Source organism: Rattus norvegicus, chromosome Y, assembly GCF_021556685.1.
Source record: "Rattus norvegicus strain SHRSP/BbbUtx chromosome Y, alternate assembly SHRSP_T2T, whole genome shotgun sequence".
NCBI lineage: Eukaryota > Metazoa > Chordata > Mammalia > Rodentia > Muridae > Rattus > Rattus norvegicus.
This window is the reverse complement of record NC_141555.1, coordinates 58258042-58273696: the sequence shown is the minus strand read 5'-3', so window position 1 is coordinate 58273696 and position 15655 is coordinate 58258042. Positions and strand designations below refer to the sequence as shown.

The 15655-nt window shown below is 36.9% G+C and overlaps 1 long non-coding RNA gene across 1 annotated transcript in view; it reads left to right on the top strand.

Moving 5' to 3' along the window:
• Nucleotides 1–8965, top strand: part of LOC147998050 (uncharacterized) — a 43477-nt gene extending 34512 nt beyond the window's left edge. Inside the window, exons 2-3 of the long non-coding RNA XR_015647324.1 lie at nucleotides 2807–2864; nucleotides 5294–8965. This is a non-coding gene — a long non-coding RNA (uncharacterized LOC147998050). The remainder of the gene's footprint in view (nucleotides 1–2806; nucleotides 2865–5293) is intronic.
• Nucleotides 8966–15655: the final 6690 nt, after the last annotated feature.

Genomic DNA, 15655 nt, shown 5'->3' with positions numbered 1-15655 from the left:
ACCTCTAGGGATTACTAAGTGGCCTCTATTTCAGTGCAAACAGCCATTTGGGAAAGAGAACAAAGAGGATGTATATAACAAAAATGAGTAGAAGAAAGTTGGCTTTCTGTTTTAGTTTGAAAAAAATGAAAAAAATATGTGGTACATGGGAAAGTGCAGTGAGTGCCGTGTAGGGTTTGTGAGGGTTCACTGAACACATGAGCCTTACACATATGGGATTCAGGAAGTGGGAGCCTCTTAGTAGCAACTGGATTTCCTTGCTTGTTATGGTTACTGAAAGTCAGAGGTTTTTTTTATCATTAATTTCATTATTCCAAAAGTCAGGTGTTGGGATGGGTACAGTTTTTTTTTTTTTTTTGAGAGCACATGGCTTCTATTTTTTCTTCCAGAAGGAAAAAGACCTAAGGAGGAAGGGAAAGACAAGTATTGTATCCTCAGCTCAGAGTAAACTCCTTCGTGTATATGATTTCTACACTGTAGTTTGTGTCTGACACTGATATCTGGGAGGGAGAAATGCTTCTAGTTCAGACTTAATCATATCAGTCTTTCCACTAGTGTTATGCTGACTACTATTCCCTAACAGTGTCCCTCTAGATTTCTGAATCAATATGTCTGATTACCTTGCAGTTTTATTTACTTTTATCTCTTTCATAATTTTTTTTAATTTAAGCTAATTTTAATATTTTTTGGATATTTCTATATCTACATTTAAATGTTATTTCCTTTCCCAGTTTCCTCTCCATAAGAGACCTAAATGTTTCCATTCCTTGACATTTAAACCACCCTTACTGTCCCTTGACATTTCCTTGAACTGGGAGTCAAACCTAGGGAGGACCAAGGTCCTCTCCTTCCTTTGGTGTCCACCAATGCCATCCTCTGCTACATATGCAGTTGGAGCAATAGGTCTGTCCATGTACAGTCTTTGATTATCTGTATAGTACCAGAAAGTTCTTGTTCATTGTTCTGATGGGGTAGATAGCCTCTTCAGCTCTTGTAATCCTTTCTGAAAATTTATCAACAAGAGGTCCGTTTACAATTCTCTGGTTTTCCACTAGCATTCACTTCGGTAACTGACATGCTCTAGTTGTGTCTCTCAGGGAAGATCTATAACCTGTTACTGGCAGCATGCACTTCTTAGCTTTATTAATCTGAATCGTATCTAGTTTTGGTGTCTGATCTATCTATCTATCTATCTATCTATCTATCTATCTATCTATCTATCCATCCATCCATCCATCCATCCATCCATCCATCCATATATCTATCTATCTATCCATCCATCTATCTATCTATCTATTTATGCATATATTTATCTATCTCTGCCTCTGTCTCTAGCTCTATCTCTTCTCTATCTCTATATATCTATATCTATTTATCTATATCTATTTATATATATATATGTACATATATTTGATTGCTTATACATCTATGAAGTTAGTTGAAATTTTAACATGGATTCTAAGGTCCTAGGTCAAGAATGGAGAATCCACAAATGCCAATACCAAATATACTCCCTCCTGTTCTTATGCGCCTATCGAAGTTCAGCTTTTACTGGGCCTCAAGCCATTCCTCTCCCTTCCCATCATCCTGTATCTTTTGTATGGCCTGAATAAAGAATCATGGTAAAATATCCAAAAGCCTGAAGTCTCACCCTTGGAACACAGGAAGGTAGATATTCCAGAAATGATACCTAATGGGACTACAGAACCGCATGCTATAGTCCATGCTGTCCTTTGATTTACTGATGTCAGGTAATTTTTGCATAAAATAAAAATTTGGGAGTTTATCACTTGAAGTAGGAACACAATATTTACACTATTACATTCACTCTTTAGCTTGGCCAGCTTTGTTGCGAAAATCATTGCAAAAAACTAGAATTGCAAAACAGAATTTTTGAGTACATATTCAGGAATATCTAAGGAATGAACAATTAGAAAATGAAATACAAAATCCACTCAATTAAATATCTGTAGGGAAACAATGGCCTTTGGGAAACAGATAGAACTTAGGAAATTGAACTGTTTGTCACAGGAATGGAACTAGGAATAAAATTATAATCCAGAAGATTCTCCTACATCCCATGTTCCTAGATCTTTTCTACATATGCGAAACCCGTAATAACTTTCTCCATTCAGAGCATGTAACCATTAATAAAGCAAAGAGAACTGTCTAGCTTTAGAGTGATGTTCTACATAAATGTTTCCACTGTGTCAAAGGAGACACACCTGGAAAGGTCACCTTAGAATCTGGTCAATATAAAGAAAGCTCTTTAGCAGGTAGGCCATGGCAGTTCTCAGTGACATCATCATTAGGCTGGCCCTGAAAAAATCTCTTGTATACTGGACATCCCTAGCTTCTCCTGTGATGTCACAGTGTTTTCCAGACTGCAACTGCCTCTCAGACATTCATTCAGTACCTCTAGGGTTTATTAATTGGCCTTTATTTCAGTGTAAACAGCTATTTGTGAGGAAGATCAAAGAAGATGTAGATATCAGAGATGGGGAGAAGGAAGTTGGCCTAGAAAGTTTTAGTTTAAAAAACGAAGAACTATGTGGTACATGGGAAAGCACAAGGAGTGCTGTGTAGGGGTTGTGAGGGTTCACTGAACACATAGCCTTGATCTGAGCCTTCCACATATGGGATTCAGGAGGTGGGAGCCTCTCGGTAGCATCTGGATTTCATTGCTTGTTATGGTTCCTGGAAGTCAGAGGTTGTTTATCATTAATTTCTTTATTCCAAAAGTCAGGTATTTGGAAGTTTACAGTTGTTTTTCTGAGAGCTAATGGCTTTCATTCTTTTTCCCCAGGAAAAATAGTCCTGAGGAAGGAGGGACAACAAGTATTGTATCGTCATGTCATCTCAAGGTAAACTCCTCCTTGATTTGGATTCCTATAGTGCACTTTGTTTCTGACACAGATATCTGGGACAGAGATGTGCATCTAGTTCAGACATCATCATCTCAGTCTTTCCACTAGTATTTCTCTGATTACCATTCCCTGACAGTTACCCTTTAGATTTCTGTGTCAATATGTGTGATTCATTGACAGTTTTCTTTTCTTTTAACTCTACCATTTCTTTAGGAATTTTTATTGTGTTTCTAATTGGATACTTCTATATTTACATTTCAAATGTAATTTCCTTTCTCAGTTTCCTGTCCATAAGAGCCCTAACCTGTCCCCCTCCCCTTTTTCAATAACCCCCCTTACTGCCTCTTGACAGTCCATTGAACTGGGAATCAAATCTAGGGAGGACCAAGGGCCTCTTTTTTTCATTGGTGTCATGAAGGCCATCTTCTGCTACATTTGCAGTTGGAGACATTGGTCTGCCCATGAGCAGTCTTTGAATATTGATTTAGTACCAGAAAGGTTTCGTGCATTGGCATTGTCCTTGTGGGGATTAAAGCCCCATTCAGATCTTGTAATCCTTTCTCAACATTTACCAACAAGAAGTCCATTTTCAGTTCATGCGTTTGCCACTATCATTTACCTCTGTATTTCACATACTGTAGCAGTGTCTCTCAGGAAATGTCTATATCTGATTCCTGGCCGATTGCACTTCTTAGGGTCATCAATTTTATATCATTTTGGTGCCAGATGTATGTATGTATATACATTTTGGTGGCTCCTACAGCTAGGTGGTTCGGTGGAATATTAACATAGAATCTGCCAAACTAGGTCAAGAATGTAGAATTTAGAAATGACAATGTCAAATAGACTCCCTCCTGTATTATGAATATATTGAGTTTGAGGTTTGACTGATAAACATGTCATTCTTCTCCCTGCCTATCCTCCTGTATCTAAGGTTTCTACTTAAGGACGAATAATGATAAAATATCCAAAACCCTTAAGTCTGGCCATGGGAACACTGGAAGATAGGTAGTGCAGAATTGATATCAAATGGGACTAGAGAACCGAATTCTGTAGTCCATGTTGCCCTTTGCTTTTCTGATGCCTGGTAATTTTTACATAAAAGAAGCTTTTAGGAGTTTATTAATTGAAGTGAGTACACAGTACTCACACTGTTATGCTCACTCTATAGCTGGGCACACTTTGTTGCCAAAATCACTTTGTTGCAGATAATGGAATAGGAAAAAAGAATTTTTCAGTACACATTCAGGAATATTTATGAAGTCCCCTGTCAAGGAAAGTACAATAAGAAAGTGATATACAATATTCATTTAATTAAAGGACTGTAGGGAAAATACTGGCCTTTGTGATACATAGATAACCAAGAAAATTGAACTCTATATCTCAGGAATGAACCTGAGAATAAAAACATTATCTAGAAGAATCTTCTACACTAGATGTTCCAAAATCTTTTCTACCCATGCCAAGCCACTGACTACCTTTCTCCATCCCAAGTTTGTAACTGCTAATAAAGCAAAGAGAAGTCTCTAGCTTTAGAGAGATGGAGTACATAAAGGTTTCTACTGTGTCACATGAGACATATGTGGAATGGGCACCCTTGAATCTGGTCAATGTAAGGAAAGATGTATAACAGGTAAACCATGGCTCATCACAATGACATAATCAGTAGGCCCTCCCTGAAACATCTATTGAAACCTGGAGAGGACTAGCTTCTTCTGTGATGTCACAAGTGTTGTCGTGACTGCAACTCCCTTCAGATATCCCTTCAGTACCTCTAGTGTTTACTAATTTAACTCTAATCCAGAGTAAACAGTCATTGTGGAGTGAGAAGGAAGAGGATGATGAGATCAGAGATGGGAAGAAGGAAGGTGGTCTTCTGTCTTGTTATAAAAAAAGGAAGAAATGCATGGTACTTGGGAAAGCTCAGTGAGTCCTTGTAGGAGTTGAGTAGGATCACTGAAGAGATAGACTTGTTCTGAGCCTTCTGCATATGGGAATCTAGAGCTGCGAGCCTCTCAGAAACATCTGGACTTCGCAGTTCTTATGGCTCCTGGAAGTCAGAGTTTTTATATCATTCATTTCTTTATTCCAAATGCCAAGAATTTGGAAGGTAACAGATGTTTTACTGAGAGCTCATTGCATTTATTCTTTTTGTCAATTATAAAAATGTCCTAAGTAAGAAATAAAAGGCAAGTATTGTGTCCTCTGCTCAGAGTAAACTTCTCCATGCTTTGGATACCAATAGTGCAGTTTCTCTCTTACACTAATATCTTGGAGAGAGAAGTGCTTCTAGTTGAGACTTCATGATCTCAGACTTTCCACTAGTATTTCCACTGACTAACACTTTAGATTTCTGAGTCAATTGGTGAGATATACTTGCCGGATTCCTTTCTTTCATTTCTTCCATTTTTTCTTTATGTTTTTAGAAAAACTCTCAAAACTCATCCTGGGTGACAATGTAGATTAGACGCATCAGATGAAATGAATTGAAAAACTCTCCTGGGAATGAAAGTGGTAAGGAAATCACATTGATGTATCCTAAATGCAGTGCTAAGAGCAATATTCAGACTAGTCTGTGGAGATGCTGCTGTCATCAGAGACCACAGACAATTAGTGGAGAATGATTCAGCATTAAACTGGGAATGGAAGATGATGGTTGATATTGTTCTAGTAGATCTCACTACATTAAAAAGTGTTTCTTCCAGATAACTGAATGATTATTGTAAAGCAAATCCCGGAATGAACTTATGAGACCCACCATCAGCCTGTCAAATAATGTGCGAAAGAAGAAATCTGTGTCTCTCCAGGGACAAATTGTTGCTTTCAAACCAACAGTAAAGTGTCCATTCTATGAATGATACATTGATATATACACATTATAGCAGAATGGATACAGAGTTTCTTCAGGTCCATGAATGAGGTATTCAGCAGTTGACCTGGATCAGCAATGAAGGTAATTTTTGCCAACTCTTCAGACTTGAGCTCCTTCACTAGGATCCCCATGATTGAAGAAAAGAACAAACTTCAGACAACTTGTCTCAGATTTTTATGTAGTTAAGATTTCCTGGTCTTGGTCCTAGGAAGGAAGGATATCTTGCTTTCCAATTCTTGTTTATCCTATAATCCTCTCTGCTGCATTCATGCAAATAGATTACTGTGCATTTCTTTAATAGGTTACGATTGCTATTTTAATTATGTTGCCAAGAACTATAGAAAAAAAGAAGGACTGTATCAAAGCATCATATGAAAATCCGACTAAGGTAATGTGGCCATTGGAAATTTGTAACTGACCTGAAACTCTTACTAGAGACAAAATGCCATAAAAGGTCTTCTCTAGATATCTGGTGTAGTAGTTGGTGTTCCCCAACAGAGAGTAAAGGATGAATCTCTCTGTACAGAGAAATCGGACTAGTCACAATGATCACAGACTATGGAACACATAATTTAACAATGACTGACTATTTTTAAAGTCCTAGAATCCATTAGTTTATTAGTCCAAAAGGCAAGATGTCTTATCTGGTCATTGACATATGGATAAATATTCAGTATGCAGGTTCTAATGTCTATTAGGATTTGGTATCACTGTGAGTGCAAAAATGAAAAAGTAAAGGCTTCTTTCTTCCATGTTTTCTACGGGGATTCAAATAGAATGCATGGTTTAGAATACATTGGGTTTGCCATTCTCAAACAGACCAATATCTTCAACTGAACATTCTTTTCTTGGAAGCTGCACCCTGTCAGCATGGCTCACGTGTATGTGAACTGCAAGATCTAGTCTGGGAAGGTGGTCCTGTTCATCGATCCAACCTGCCCCTAATAATGAAATACCCAAGACTTCCTCAATCAACTCCTTTGCAAACATGGTCTTCTGGGATTTGAAGACATTACATCTACTAACAACACCAATGCAATTCAAGATTACTTTCAACAGCTCCCTGGAGTGAGAATTGTTCCTTGGGTCCTTATATGTAGAGAAAGACTGCATAGGCAGACACAGTGATCTAATCTACCTGCAACAGAATGAAGAGATGATGATGTGGCTGAAGCAGATTGGAGCTCTGCATTTATTAAAGGGATGGCAGTAAAAGCCCATGCTGACAGCAGACATTCAGACATGCTGAAGCCATGCTGAGACTTGATGTTTGTCACAGATGATGTCAGTATTTTCTTATGACTGGGATTTTCAACAAATTGGCTTTCATTCTATTCCTCATTCCAAAAAATCTGTTGCTGTAGGCCTCAAACCATGGGGTAGGGAAACTTAAGAGACAACAGAGGTTTGATAATCCAGTCTTCATTCACTGACTTGTCTCTACCTCTAAGTCCATGTTTCACAATCCAGTGCATTTAAATCTCCAGGGAATCAGTTACTGTTTCTCTACCATGCTGGTCTGCTGAAGTCATTTTACAGAAGTCCACTTCCAAGTAATTATTAAAGCAATGAATATTTTGAAGTTGTTTATGATCTACACACAGGCTTTTTACGCCCTAAGCATGTACCATCCCACTTCTGCATTTGCAGCTCTCAGCCAGTGTTCTCGACCTATCCATCCAGCAACCCTTAGATTCCACACTTTGTATGAGGATAATATTTGAAAAAAACAGAAGAATAGCTGTAGCATAGTTGTTCTTCACTGTAGCCATATTAACACAGACGGCAGAGCATATGATGCATTCATCTCTGTTTGTAGTGTTTAATTCCCCGTAAAGTCCCAAACAATTGAGAGTTGATTCTGTCAGAGTACCAGCAAAGTCAAATATGAAATGCAAAATTTCAGAATTCTCCTTCCAAAGATGTTTGTGAAAGAAGTTGTTTGCAAAACACTGTCTTAATAAATTTATTCCATTCTCACTTTGATATTTTGCTTTGCTGTCTTGAAGTGACGTTTAATTATCACTGAAATGCAGGTCCCCTCTATAGTCTCCAGTAAGAAGAATTCATTCCTCAAAAGGATGTATCTGCAGATGCCTGAAAAAATAATAGAAAGAATATTTCTTGATAAAGATCTAGGTTAAAGTTGAAACATCCTACCACAAAGATACATATAAGAAGTTCATTTGACATTGACCTTATATTATGCAGAAATTCTTCACATATTCCCTCTATCGTTGGGGTTTAATTAATCTCCAATGAATAGTTGACAATGAAGAGTAGCCTTTAGAATCATTTTACCCTTTTCAGTAATAGTTTTAAGCAAATGGAACACTAAAAGATCACAAAGAAGAAATGGTTATAATCAGAAGATATATGTGGGACAGTCTAACTCTCATGGTCAAGATGACTTTGCACATGCTCCTTATGGTCATGGATTGCTCTCATAATACTCTGCAGAAGGTTGTTCCTACTGCCTCACTTTAAGCTCCAGGAATTCCCAGCTACCAGAGCTGTTCAAGTTCCCTTACAATGCACTTGAAAGCCACATATGCTTAGGAACTTTTGATGTGCTTTAGCTCTATTGTCAGGTTTTTTAAGCCTCTACCAAATAGCAAGCTGTCCTTTTTACCCCCTTCTCAACACCTCTAAATCTGCCCTAACTCAATTTCTCAATTGCCATTAGTCATAGCTCAGCACCCCAAATATGCACTCATCTTACTGTGTTTCTAACATCCTGCCTGCTACACCAATGGCCACTCCATACTAGATCTCACATGACTGGTAACTCTTGCTCCACCCTAAATCCTTTCTCCACCCTTGTGTCTACTAGCCTGTTGGTAGAAATCCACACAACTGATTGGCCAAGAGCATCTTTATTGAACTATACAGAATCAATTTGGGAACAGGACCTTCAGTGTTCGCAGGATGATTCCCGATCTAAGAATCAAAACGATAGCAAACAAGACTCAATCCATGTCTCTGGTTTTGGGAGGGAGATAGAGCACTTAGATTCAGAGTTGAAATTCAAATAATTATAATATATATGAAGTATTAATTATGCCAGGATAAAAGGATCCAAAAAGTGGAAATGGGCAACATTAAAGGCAAGAGAAAAATCCCTAGTACAGCAAACAATGTGGACCTGTTAGAAAGACTGGTCTCTTTCCAGCCATCTGAATTTGTACTTGAAATTCTTCTAACCACTCTTGATCTCTGGATGTAGAAAAGAACAAAAAGAAAAAGAAAACAAAATAAAACAAAAAAATCACCAAAATGAAACAAAAAGCAAAAGCAATAGCGAATCAACCCAATCCTAAAAGAAGAGGACTGAGTGAAGATTGCTTGAGGTCCTCATTTTTAACTACAACTACAAGTCACCAATAGCTTTCAATGCAAAAGTTTGTCATTATTTTATTTGAAACTTCTCTGTGGGTCAAAGAAACAAGGTTTATAAGCTGCAACAACAGGAAAGAGAAAAAAAATCATACTGTAGAGCTCAACACTGATATTACTATGTTGACTGTGGGCAATGCAGAGAATATTGGTGTTTGACAACGGGTCTTGTGGTTTTCTATATGCTGGAAATATCTATGACTCTGAAATGAATTAGAGTCATCACCAAATCATCACTAAATGAACTGCTCCTTTCTTTGGAGCACAAGATCTGGCAAACTGTTGACTGACTATGATTTTTAACTTGGATCTAGCCTCTGTCGTAAAGCTAAGGCTTCTGATGGAAAATCCTCCACCAAAACTCTGGACTATCAATTGTGCTGCCAGCCAAAAACCAAGTCCTGACTCTACCCTGGAATCCAGAAGAGGTTTCAAAGTGTCAAACATAACAATATTTTAATTGTGGCTTTGTCTCTTTTTCACTTTTTATTTTAAATAAAGTGTGATTTCTGGCATAATTCCTTCTAATTTCTTCCTCACATAGAACTTCACTTTTGACCTCAAATTCCATTCATGAAGGGGTACTCTTATCTTTCATTGGCTAAGTTTTCTATTTTGCTTTTATGGCTTGCTGTGATTGCTTATTGTGACTGTCTAAATGATGCATTATTAAGCAACTGACTCCATAAGAATGGCTTGCGGGCATCAGTATTTTGCATTTTCTTGATGGTTAGTTTATGTAAGGTGACTTAGCCCACTGTGGATGGTAACAGCACTAGTAAGCTGAGGAGGTTACAGAGAAAAGGAAGCTGAGCAGATTAGTAAGCAGAGTTCCTCTTTATTTTCATGCTGCTGCCTTGTGTTCTTTTCTTGGATTCCATTGATTATGAACTGGAACTTGTGAGGTGAATTAAACCTTCATTTTCCCACACTGGCATTTTTATGTTTACTATAACATAGTCGTACTAAATGGAACATTTGGCATTTTCTTGAGATCTGATCCGATAGTCCATCCTCCTGCTGGCATGTAACCTACCCTTTTAAATTAATAAATAAATCCAAGTCACTCCAAACTTTTGACATATTCACTCTGCCAACAAAATCACACTGTGTATGTAACTTACTTTTTAATCTCATATTTTTCCTCCCACATTTTTTTCTCTTTAAAATTATCTCCCTAAACATGTTAGCACTTTGTACTTTTAAGTTATCTTATGTCCCATAGAAATAGTATAGTCAAATTTTTGATTTTCATAAAAGTGGGTGATTTGTTGTAGTAAAATATTCTAATCAATATTTATTGCATTAACTTTATTAATTAATCAAAAATTGACATTATTATACTATCTAGTTATCTTTAAAACTATAAAAGATTTGATTTATTCAAGGCTTTAAGGTCCTTCAGAACATCAGCTGGAACGTTCTTATGTATAATCTGGATGTATCACGGTTACTTCATATGTCTTCTAACTCACAGTGTTCTTTCTAACAATGCGAATTCAGGGTATTTGATATATATTTTAAGAGTGTTTAAGTGGAATATTTCCCTGATGACTCGCCCATAGTTTGAAATTGGAAAACAAAAAGATAATGTGTTTTGAGTGTTCACTTTGAATTCTACTATTTCATGAATGCATTTTCAGCTTTAAGAAACTTAATCTTTTAAAGAAAAATTGTCTCTATTCAGGATCACGTCTAGCTAATTCATAGTGGTCTTTGCATTTTAAATACTTTCGTCCACAATATTTTGTTTTATATTTTCAGAGTATTGTGAGGGGAATTTCACCCATATTTCCTCACAGTATGGTTTGGATTGGCATAAAGGAGGCTAAGGAATGTTGTGTGTTCGTATGATATTCTGCTTTTATGACCGTATTTTTCAGTCTTAAGAGACTGACACATTTTTAGAGTTTTTAAAATGGTATCATGACATCTGCAAATGAGAACATTTTCATTTCTTCATTTTTCATTTGTATTCCCTGGATCTTCTTCGGTTGTCATATTGCTCTAGCTAAAATTACACATACTGTAATACATAGTTGTGAAACCAGTGTATATTCTTGTCTTCTTCCTGCTTGTAGTGGAACTGCTTTGAATTTTTCTCTCTTTAGCACGATGCTTGTGCTGGGCTTCTTGTACCTTGCTTTTATTACGTTGAACTATATCCTCCATATCTACAGCTTCCCCAGGACGAATCAAACTTTTATATTGGGATTTGAAGAAAGCTTATCTGGTAGAAGATTATTTTTAATGTTGACTTGAATCTGTTCACAAGTATTTTATTGAGAATATGTGTGTATATGTGTAAATTAGTGTGTAATTCTCTCTCTTCCTCTCTTTGTGTCAGTCGTTTGTAACTCTTTCTCCCTCTCTCATTACCTTCCCTTTTGCCTCATTGTCCCCATGTCTCATTCTCTCTCCTTATTTTGTCTGTCATTGTTAGATAATACCAGATTCAAAATACAATTTTAATGTATTCAATCCTTTTGTCTACTTTATTGAATAGTCTTAGACACTTTAAATGCTATTTAAATGTATATTCGTTTCTTTTCAACTGAATACATGTGGTCCTATGATATTTCAGGTGGGAGAAATTAAAAACCTGATTCTTTGTAATTGTTTAGTATATAGCTTTTTAAATTATGCAAAATGAGCTGATTTAATATTGGTATATAAATACATCTAGTATTTACTGTCACTTCCAACCCCGACCAGCAGGAAAGGAGAGACACCACACATTCTTCTCAAAGCAGTTTTTTCAGGAACCCTTTTGTCTGCAAGCAGGAACAATGCCTCCATCCAGCCCCCGAGCCCACTCCCTTATATCCTCCCTCAACCACCTCAACCGTCCAGTCTGCGTGACCTCCATTCCTAGGTCCACGTCACATGGTCTGATATATCGTCATGGTGTGCCTGCGCAGCTCTCACGATGGGGAATGGCTTAATTTCAGGTGCTATTAATGAGACGCGGCAGCAGTCCCGGGCTCCATTTTGGGATTGCCGCTATACCCGCTCCCCACAGTAAATCCGAATGCTTTAAAAAAATTCTAGATTTTGGACTGTAAATATAAATAATCTGTGTTTTCTCCATGTTTCCGATTTTCTCTTTCATTTTATTAATTCAAACCTTTCATTACCTAACATGGCCAGAGGTTATGACGATCCTGTTAATACTTTCCAAGAGTGACCCCTTCCTTTCATTCATTATATTGTCTACATTTGTCTACATTTTATTGATTTCAGCCATGATGAGTTGGATATACATGCTATACCCCTTCCCCAAGGCTAAAAAGCCATCCTGAAACAAGATGAAAAGAGACTATAGGTCCCCAAAATTGTGGATGGGATCAGACATAAAGCGTCTTCTTGATACAAGAGGTGCTGCCCTCATGTCACATAGCAGCTGTGGTTTCCTGCAAAGCTTCAAGCCAGTCAACAGTCAAGAATGCAGTGAAAAGGCCTAAAAACTGCTGTACATAACTGACATACTATGGACAGTAAGTATCTTCAGTTGGAGGGTTGAAAAATTATTTGTAAGGGTTTATAATAGAGTTATTAAACAGTACTTTAATGTAGAAGTTATACAAATTTAGGATTCAAAGAAATAGAATGAGTGGGTAAAATAAATGGAAAGATTATCATCAAAATTCATTGGTGGAAATTCTCAAAGAATAAAATATATGAACTCTATTCCTCAATGTTATGTACATAGAAAATGTTTTATTATATAGGGATACTTCATGAAGCGACCTTATGATTTTGCTTGGTTAAAACAGATCTGCCAATTCTGTGAGTTGAATATGTGCATTATGTAATTTGATCTTAATAAGTTTAAAGTGGCTATTTTCAAAAATAGTAAGCATTATTTCCATGTACATGTTCAAAAACGGGCTTCTATAAATAATAATAATAGAAAAAACTAAAACACTATATATCAAGAAAACATAATTAAATTTGGCTACATGTCTAAGCAAAATATTCAAAAGTGAAGAAACTCAAGTGACTAAGAATCAATAGTGAAATATTTATCATCCTTATACAATACAGAAATGCAAATCAAAATTATTCTGAGATTTTTTTTCCTCCCTTTCAGAAATTTTAGTTTTATAACACATGAGTCAACTTATGTTTGCTGTGTTATGGGGAGAGGGGAACATTGATATTCTTCTGGTGGGAATGCAAACTTCAACAGCAACTTTGGAAATCAGTATGATGTTTCTTCAGGAACATGGAAATGTATGCACCTAAAGATATAACGTGAGGAAAATATATCCAAATGTTGATTCATGCTAGTATAGAGACTCTTGAATATTTAGAAATATTCACGTTGTTCCTTAACAAATGAATGCATAAAGAAAATGTGGTGCTTTTACAGATTGGAAAAGGAAAGCATGTAATTTTCAGGATAATGAATGGATCATGTGAAAGTCATCATAGATGAGATAATCCGGACCTAAGAGAAAAATGGGATACATTTTCACTTTAATCTGAATATTAATTCTCCACACTGTATCAGTTTGATTAGTTTAGTGTAAAAGTCAAGGGATGTGGTCCAGACTATCCTCACTTTGTGATGTACAAATGTACTTATGGATTGCAGAGGAACACTGTCAGGAACAGGAATGTCAAATGTGAAGAGAGTGGGAAGAGTATGACAATGGAGGGAATGTAGAGATGTACAGTTAAATTGGGAGACGTTTGAGGCATTGAATGAAAACCATATGCAACAGAAATAAAAACTATTTTTTATTTAATTATGTTTTTTGTCAAACTAAAGATTTAAAGCTATAAGGACAGAAGATAAAACATTGATTGGGTGTTTCTATGTGAAATTTCAATAATAAGAAACTCACAGTACTTATGGATTTCAACTTTCAATAAAGCTATAGTACAGATAATGAAATATACAGTCCTTCAGGAGACAGATGGGAATATCTCTGCTGTTAAAAAAAATATTAATTATATACATTATATATGTAAAATAATCTATTTATTTGCTTACATTTCAAATGTCATTTTCCAAACTGGTCTTTCTTTCTTGAATCCCCTAAGCTATTCTGTTCCTCATTTTTCTAATATGGTGCTCCCCCATCTACATGCGCACTTCCGCTTTAGTCCTCTAACATCCCCCTTCTCTGGGATATGAAGTCTCCACAGGACCAATTGCCTCCCTTCACACATATGGCAGATGAGGCAGTTGTCTTCACCATATACTCTGCTATTTGTGTAGCAGAAGTCTTCGACTGGGCAAAGCATACTCTAGGATGTGGAAAATTTCCTGAGGCTCTGAAGGTTATATTTAGTTGATACTGTTATTCTTCAAATTGTGTTGCAATCCCCTCCAGATAATTAAGGCATTCCCCTAACTCTTCTTTTGTGGCTGTCAGGTGCTGTCAAATGCTTAGGTGTTTCTGCATCTGTCACAGTCAAGTGATGGCAGAGCCCCTCAGAGGGCAAACATATTAGGGTCTTATCTGTAAGCACATTTGAAATCAGGAATAGGTCCAGGATTTAGAGTCGGTGGAAGAAATGTTTCTTATGGTGGTGTGTCTCTGAAGGGCCTTTCCTTCAGTTTTTGCTCTGTTTTTGTATTTGTCTTTTTTTAGACCTTGGATGTATATAGGACAAAGATTTTGAATTGTGTGGGAAGCACCATTCCTTCACTGGTGGGCATGTCTAGCTACAGGAGGCAGTCTCTAATGGTTCTATCTCTTTGCTGCTTGGTATTTCAACTACCATCATCCCATTAGGTTTATCAGAACCTCTTGCATCCGTGGCACCTGGGACTTTCCTGGGGAAACCCAAGTTCACCACCAACCACTGATGTTTATTGTCATTTATTACACTTTTCCTCTGGAATTCTCTCCTGTCTCTTTTCATTGTTGCAACTCCCCCCACTTTGTCCATCATTCTCTACCTCTAAATAAGTCCCTCCGTCCCTCTGCCTTCCATGATTATTTTTTTCTCCCTTCTAAGTTGTTTGCAAGGATTCGCAATCTGGCCTCCTAACATGTTACCTTTCATGTGATAAATGCTCTCAATAATGGGAGTTCTGAGCTTTAGGGCTAACATCCATTTGTCATTAAGTTCATCCCATGTTATGTCCTTTTTGATCTCTGTTACTTCACTAATTTCCAGCACCATCCCTTTGCCTACAAAGTTCTTGGTGTCCTCATTTTTAATACCTTAGTAGTGTTCCTTTGTTTAAATATAGCACACTTTATTTATTCCTCAGTGGAGTTGAGGTAAATCACGCTTGCGCCCAGCATTCGACTATTGTAAGTAAGGCTGTTGTGAACCTGTTAAACCTCATGTCCTTTTTGTATGTGGATCAAGGTTGAGTATATGTGTTGAAGTGAGTGGTAAAGCTGGGTCTTCAGGTAAATCTATTTGCAATTTTCTCTGAACGTCCATATTGATATCCAAAGTGGCTCTACAGATACTAATAACACCAGCAGTGAGGGAGTGTTCCATTTGTCTACATCCTAGCTTACTCTGCTACTGCATCAGTTTTTTATCT